The sequence below is a fragment of the Melanaphis sacchari genome, unplaced genomic scaffold, assembly GCF_002803265.2.
Source record: "Melanaphis sacchari strain LSU unplaced genomic scaffold, SCAv2.0 Contig25_pilon_pilon, whole genome shotgun sequence".
Classification (NCBI taxonomy): domain Eukaryota; kingdom Metazoa; phylum Arthropoda; class Insecta; order Hemiptera; family Aphididae; genus Melanaphis; species Melanaphis sacchari.
Genome location: NW_020271133.1, coordinates 92,521 through 101,219, shown reverse-complemented (window position 1 = coordinate 101,219; position 8,699 = coordinate 92,521).

Here is an 8,699-nt window from a genome sequence, read left to right as displayed (position 1 = left end):
TCTCATCTATAATAACGTATTACTATACATAATATAGAATGTAATGTCAATTTATTAATGATTTTAATCATGGTATTCTAATCGTTACAATATGTGGAGTAAATGTTTACTTAAAACAGTAGATAATACTTACCCAGATCACAATAGTTCACCCGAGTGTGAAAGACTTAATTGAGTTGATTTTTTTTGCAAACAAATTATTTAATTTTTAATTAAATTTAGCTACAATTAATATTAAAATAATTTATATAACTTAGGGCCAATCAAGAGTAGTTTTTACATTTTTACAAAATTTTATTATAGTTATGTTATGATTTTTAAGACATCGTATAAGATTAAATGGATTTTCACTTTTAGTTTTTTTGACTAAAACTTTTCCTATTCCAATATGGTAACTTTCAATAATTGAAAGCTTTATTCATTTATCAAACACTAAGTATAATTTAGGAAATCTTCAATCAATAATATTATTACAGCATTTTAACTTAGATAATGGATTTAAAATAAATTTTAATATAAATTATATTAGGTACCTAATGTTGTATATGTTTTTGTAATAAATTTTATATGAATATTTTTTATTTTTAACTGTGTACAAAAAAAAAAAAAGTATATACATTTCTTATAATAGTTGTATTATTATCATTATTCTTATTTTTATTTCATTTTATTGAACAGAAAGGGAACATTAACTTGTATAATGGTGATAGTGAAAATGGATAGTAGACTAATGTCCACTTTTATGGTTTAAAACTACAAAAATTAAAAAGTACATGCAATGATTATTTCACAATAAGTTTTACAAGATAAATATAATTTTTTCTCTACTGACCTAGTTATACTCGTAGTTATTTTTATGAAAAAAAAACTTTTATGTTATAAAAAACTTTCGCAATCATTCAAAGATGAAACTACAGTTAAAAATATACAAGAATTATATTATTCTAAAATAAAGTTACCACTAGGTAAGTCTGTTACTAATGCATTGAGATACGAATATCGTACAATGTAATAATTAATATACTATGCAAAGATAATTTTTTACGATTTGATTTTTGTTATTGTTGTTGTATATTTATATGATATTTTACTTTTCATGGTTTTATTCTAATTGTTCACGTTAATATAAAATGTATACCATAGAGTTCAACTTGGAGAGTGGGGTGTCTAGGAAGATTGAAGCCTCTAGATCCAACATAATTATAAAACCCCATATATTAATTTTGCTTTAATAAATTATTTTTATTTAAATTCGTTAAAGTACAGAATGTTTTTTTAGAATCTAAATTGTAATCTAACGTGCGTTGTTGAATTTTACGATTATTAATAGCTGACGATTACGTCCGTCAAGTTCTTTACTCTAACGTGTAAAACCAACCTTTTCAGTAAATATTTATCGATACAATTGTCTATTAAGATAAAGTATAATAATATATTTGTATATCATTCATGATCTTAAAAATTTTGATAAATAATTCAAGGTTGACTTACCATTCCACCATTCCAACACAAATACGATATCAAATGTATAAAGTATTTACTTTAAATTTTTGTATAATTATTAGAATTACTACTTAAATAAGTTTATAATTTTCATTTCAGTAGATACTTAAAATAAAATATAAACAATAGTTACCTATTAAATTGTACATAACATCAATAATTTAAAAGTATCAGAATATTAAAAAAAAAAAAAAAACCATATTAAAGGGCATCTAAAGGCCATTTAATGATAAAACATGTGTTAGGTACACATCTTATCCCGACATAATAGATTTGATTGAAAATATACCCATAATACAAATATTAGAAATAAATTTTTCCATTAATCATGTTTTAAACATCAAAGAGGTTTATTAAGCTGTGTTCCTCATTATTAACACACGAGAAGACTGCGAATAGCTTTTATCTTTTTAATTCTGCCGAGGTTTTTAATTATATTAAATTAAGTTATACAATTTTGAATTAATCCATAATTTACCTGAAAGTGTGTATTGACATTTCTACATTAATGATTTGTAAAATATAAAAAGTAAATCGAGGGTTATTATCTTTTTTTTTTGCACGATGAAAATACTTTAAAAAAAAAAAATCTGAACATAATTTAATATTTAAAAACACAGTTAAATTATTCTTTTAGATTTTTTTTGATTTTTTTTTAATACACTTTAAGGTGATTAAAAGTTTTAAAATATAAATTAGTAGAAAAATGTAAATTTTACAAATAATTTATAATTAAATTATATGAATCAAATCAGTTTTCAAGAATTTTACAAAACTAATTTATTGCTAAGTTATATATTAAGAAATGTTTTAAATTTTAAATGTATTTATAGTTATATTTGTTTTTTTCATTTATCACAGTAGATCTTTTAAATTTTTTTTAATGAATTCAATGTGTAAAATGTATATAAATTATTGTTGTATGGATTATTTAAACTCGAGGTTTGCATTTGAAAAAAAAAATGTGTTATATATTATTTGCAATTAAAATATTATACTAACTTTAAGTTTATCGTTATTCAGAAATTCTGAATTTAAATGCTACTCAAATTTTGCGTTTATCGTTATTCAGAATTAAAATTGTTGATGTATTTTATAAACTATAACTATTAAATAATTGGAAATTAATTATTTCATTTAAAGATATACTGTATATAACGTTTTGGGTAATGTTTCGTTTGATGATATATCATATATTTTGTTAATCGTTATGTTTTATTTTGTGTTATTTAATTATTTATGTTTATCGTTTTCCGTTTTAAATACGTTTACAAATTTCAATCGTTTTTTGTCAAATATTGAAATATAACGTTATTATAATAATGTTTGCAAACCCTGTTTAAACTGCCTAAGAATTTAATATTATTATTATTATTATTTGTATTACTTAGAGATCTAAAGGTTTTGTATGATTGTGCATTTAGTATATTCTAATATAACCGGGTTAGGATGCTTGTAATATATTCGTATAATTCGTTGAGGATTTTCAGGGACCTTTTAATTTTAATTTTAACCGTGCCCTAAGAGCTTCAGCATAATAAACAGTTCAAATAAGTCTTATTGAAATATTTATAATTAAACATAATCAAACATGAATATTATACGCTGTACTTTACTGTTTTGACTTACAAATTATAGTAACCAAGATTTCTTTAGTGTACTAGATATTGTTGGCCCGGAACGATTGAACTTGATGACATGGTTTATCTTTTTAATAATTTTGAATAAAACATAAAACTAAAATAAAAGATTTATATGCTTACAGAAATTGTTTTTTTTCTACGCTACACCGTCAATAACATCATGAAGCAAAATTGAATAAATCGCATTTGTTGTCGATTTGTTTTTCCAAAATCGAAACAATTTGAATTCGGATGTTCTATTTTACCTTTGAAATTTACCCACAACATATATCATTAGTTTCCCAAAGATAATTCATAATTTTTACTGCTCAAAAATTGCTTTGTTATTATTTGTAACACACGTATTTCATTAATTCAATTTTTATTTAAGAAATTGTGTTTCTACTGTACATATTTTTTTTTTTTTTTCTGTTATGGAGGAAAAATATTGATATACAAAAATTAAATTATACTTCTAGCTTATTTTACTTTTTATTGTTTAGGTGAATATTATATGATGACTATCATATACTCTATTATTATTATAATTTATAATTTAAACTCGTCTCTAAAAATTGATTTTATGATAATAATATTCACTTAAAGTGTAATAAAGTTTATTATCATAACTATTTGTAAACTAAACAGAAGTTGAATTTTTTCTTGATTTTTCATAATTTATTATATTCTACTTGTAAAATAAACAATTGATTGAAATTTAATCATTAACACAATATATTAAAATTGAATTATTATTTATTATTTATGAAGAAAAATATTTAAAATACAATTTTTAATCATATTAAAAAATGTATTGATTCAATAATTTTAATCTTATAAGAAATGGTAACTACGAGTAAATATTTACAATAAAATAATTGCACTAAATAGTAATTCTATTTTAGAAGTTATATTCTTCCGTAACAGTTTCTTAAACTAACGTAATGTTAGAACGTTGAAAATTGCTTTCTTTCTTTCAATTACAATTTTAATTTAAAAATCATAAATAAATTTTAACCAATAGATATAGACATATAGCGAATAGTAAATAATAAAGAGTAATGACGTAATTCTTGGTCCAAAATTAATCATAACTATACCACGGCATTGGTCGAAGTATTACAGTGCAGTAGAAAAAATCGCGTGACTGAAAAATCGCAGCGAGACAATCATGTCTAATACACCTTAGAAGTGAGAGTCCATTATTTGTTTTTATTATTGTGCATTTGCTACATGACCTTCAAGCACGAAATCTCCATGCATAACACCCTGGCTGCCAAATAAAACGATCAACAATGAATTAATCTGTACATTTCGGAATCTTAATTGGATTAGCGTTTATTTCTTATAAATTCTCTCACTCAGACTATGATATTCTGTTTCGAAACTATTAGCAAGCGCATTAGTTATATCATCACTACAAATAATTTTAAATCGACTATACTTATATTTACCACTCTATTACCATCATTATTAAGTCCCGTCACGATGTGATATTTTTTTTCGAGAATACCAGCAATATATAAAACATATTCACTCAAATCGCATATTAACACATTTTTAAACCCTTTTTATAAATATAAAATACTTAACATTTTTATTTTAAAAAGAAAAATTAAAATTTTCATATAAGCTTTTATAGAAGTACGAGTATAATATTATTTTAAGTTTTTATGAAAACCAAATAATATATTTAATACTTAATATTTAGATGATAAAATAATATACTCAAAAAAAAAATAATAATAATAATAATTACCTATATCTAATTCATAAATTATAACTAAACAACGTGTACTATTAGAAATCAGTTTGTCTTAATTTTTTGTATGTATATAAAATATATATTATATTCATAAATTTAAAAACAAAATATTTAAATAATCATTCATACATATTAGGAAAAAGTCCTGTTAATCTCTTTTCATCATGAATGTTTATAAATAAAATCTTTTCATAAATACACATTAAAAAGAAAATTAATTAGATATTTTTCTTAGACAAAAACAAACAAATTAAATATTTATGAAAAGATAAAAAATTAACAATTTGCACTCATTATTAGCTGAAATTAATGTAATATTCCGTACACATCAAAAATATCTCGTCATGTCAAGCTCGAACACGTTTTAAAAATTGAGAAAATCAAGTTTTTACCAGTCGTTAAAAATTCATATTGAAAAATAGCTAGTCATTCGAATCAATTGATCGATTTATTTTTCCATATACTATTTATTTATAACATTTAGTTATTCGTATTATTCGTATAATATAATTATTATTTCTTTTTTTCTTTTGGTTTTGTAGACAAACTTTGTTACTGAATACAAAGTGATTACGAAGTGTCAAATGAAAGTAAAACACATTGGTTAATATTATTACAGCTCGTTTTAGAAAAAAAAAACCATTCACATATTATCTCGATTGATATCGCTATATTAGAACAGTGATATATTTGTACCACTATCTAACAACATCACCTAAGATTTCTTATACTCGCAAAACTTTTGTCTTTTGAGTTTCAAATCACAGAATTCTAAATTACCGTTCTATGTTTTTACTATAGTGTTTACTTTTTCTCGTTATTTCCTAATTTTACTTGTTTCAATTACATAGCTTAATTATTAAATTTGTTGAAAAAAAAACATTTATTCATATTTACTTTAAATTAGCCTCTGGTAACCTAATAAGATCTTCTGCCAAATTATTAAAATTAACGTTATCACCCGATCATGTTACAATTGTATTATCTATAATGTTTTTTATCTCTTTTAATTATTCGATGTACTTTTTCAATAACTATCTGAAAAATGTAGAAGGCTGAATTAATTATAAAAAATAAATTGTTTAATATGTATGTATATCTCATGCTTAACGCTGTCTGTTTATCTTCGCATAGTTTTAGTTAGTTATAGTCATTTAAAAAATAAAATATTAATCAACAAATAAAAATGTTACCGTTTCATTTGGTTTTATCACAGATTCAATTTTTTTTTTTTGCGTCATATTTTTCTAAGTGGTTCAATCAACTTTCTACTTTTTATAAACATTAAACATTAAACAAATATCCATTGGCTTAGGGTGACTAGACGTTCCGTTTAAAACGGGATTTTGTCTCATTTTAAATCTTTATGACCAATTGTCATGACAAACTTAGTGTGAGACATTTTTTTATCCCGTTTTTTTGAAGATAGTCCCGCTTAATTTCATTTGTCCGTGATATTATACATTACGTCTTTAAAAAAAAAAAAAAAAAAAACCAATGTATGAAACAAATTTAAAACAATCTTGTAACAAAAGTTATAAATAAAAGATAATAGTTTTCGTATAATGAGGATCCGGAACCGACGTCGTTGAACAATTAAATTAGTAATAAGGATCAGACAGGAAAATTATGTGATGTATTTAAAATGCTAGAAATAAATAGCATTTCCGTCAACAACTTTTCAGCAATTATTGAATTATTGGCTATTTCTAGAACAAATACATTTGTAGAAAGAATATTGTTAATAATAATCTGTAGAAAGAATATTGACAATAATAAATATACTGTGAATAGATGAAAATGCCCGTTTTAATGCAGAAACAATTAAATCGATAATTATTACGAAAAAGCACTTTGAAAAGTTAACTTCACAATTTTATTAATTTCTTTTGAAACACCCAAATTGTTAAATTAAATAAGTTTTTCAGAAAAGTGTGAAAAAAAGAGTGGAAAGTGTGAAAGAAGGATAATTAAACTCATGAATAATGAAGATAGATGGTGTAATTTTCTTAATTCTTGTTAAAAAAGAAAATGTATTAGTTTTGAAATGCAACATTGAGTTGGTTAATGATAATAAAAAAAACATATTCCTAAATATTTGAACACTTGCATTAATTTTGTTAGGTTAGTTAACTCAAAGAGGTAAAACAGTAAGAACATTTTATTGTTTGTGATATGGCAAAGATTTGAACTTTTACACTGTTTGTGTGCGTATATGCGGATGCGTATGGCAAGATTTTTTGAGGAGGGGAGTGACTTTCCTGTTTTCTATTTTCTTAAAATGGTCACCCTTCATTAATTTATAAAACATTCTTTATTTTTAAAGGTTCCCAATGTATTTATATGTATGTATACAATATACATCCACATTTAATTGCAATATTTCTACTAGTTCAGTTTCAACCTTTTATAATGATTTTAGATTTATTTTCTCACATTTTTGCTGAATGAACCATTTCATTTAAAACTGTATATTTTATATATAATACCTACCTACACTCTACAGTTACCAAATATATAGTTTCTTGAGCTACATACGTATCATTTCTCTTTCTTGGTTCCTTATTAATTTTTTAAAAAGCTTTCAGTTTCTTATTTGTTACATTTATATCGCCGTTAGTGGTCCTTTTCATTTGCTATGTAGCTAATATCTAATCTATCTAGTTTATTTATATACCTCTTTGAACTGTATTACTGTGCAATTTGTAAATCTCTACTGAAACAACTGGTTGAACTGATACTTCTATCTATATTAAAAACTGTACAATCAGAATAAGTTCTATCAACATTCAACACACATTAGTTATTTCTATACCAATTATGAACTTGTGTTTAAAAAAACCTATTAAATTTTTCCAAACATACAGATCACCTTAGAAATTGTATGCACCTAAGTATAAAATGTTTTGAAGAACTATCTACGTCAAAATCATAAAACTGTTTAGGTTTTTCTGATAGTATCACCGAGTGACATAAATCTCTTAGCGTCTTGTGAGATTTTTCCCTTATATATCACGAGGTTAATAATGAGATTTTAAATTCCTCTCAGAGACGTTCCTAAACTCGTTTAAAAGAAAAAGGGAGGAGTTAAAACCCTTGGTTTTAACTCAGTATGATATGCGAATACATATCGTAGTTTTAAATTGATTATTGTAAAATATATATTTATTTTTTAATATACTTATATCTTGTTAAGAAATTATAATATCCATACGAATTATTAATAGAATACAGATAATATACTTATTTATAAGTATTTTAGTTAAGTAGTTTACTCTAATTTAAATGCTAATCATATAAAACGAAAGTTTAGCATGTTATTTCGATCTTACTGACACTTAATATGACAAATATTACGTTAAAAATAATCCATATATACTGAATTGATTTATTATGAGATTAAAAACAAAACAATAAGAAATTGTTTAAAAATTACATTAATTTATTTAAGTAAATATGTTTTAATAAATATTATTAATTATATAACTGTTCTAAGTTTTAGCGGGAAAGTGAGTTCAGATAATTCAAGCAATGATGTACATGACGCTTTCTATTTTCATGACTCGTTCAAACTTTTATATTTGTTAATAAATTCTTTATTCAACAAGCGTACGTTATAAAAAAATTGTACACATAAAATAATATAATAATATTTTACACAATGTAATTAGATGCCATTAAATAAATAAAATATTTTTGAGTACCTGACAAAAATGACTTTATTTCGTAATGTATAACAAAAGTGAATTTTTATTATTATTGTATAAGTTAAATAAATATTTCATTAGAGCGTTAAGATAATTAACTAA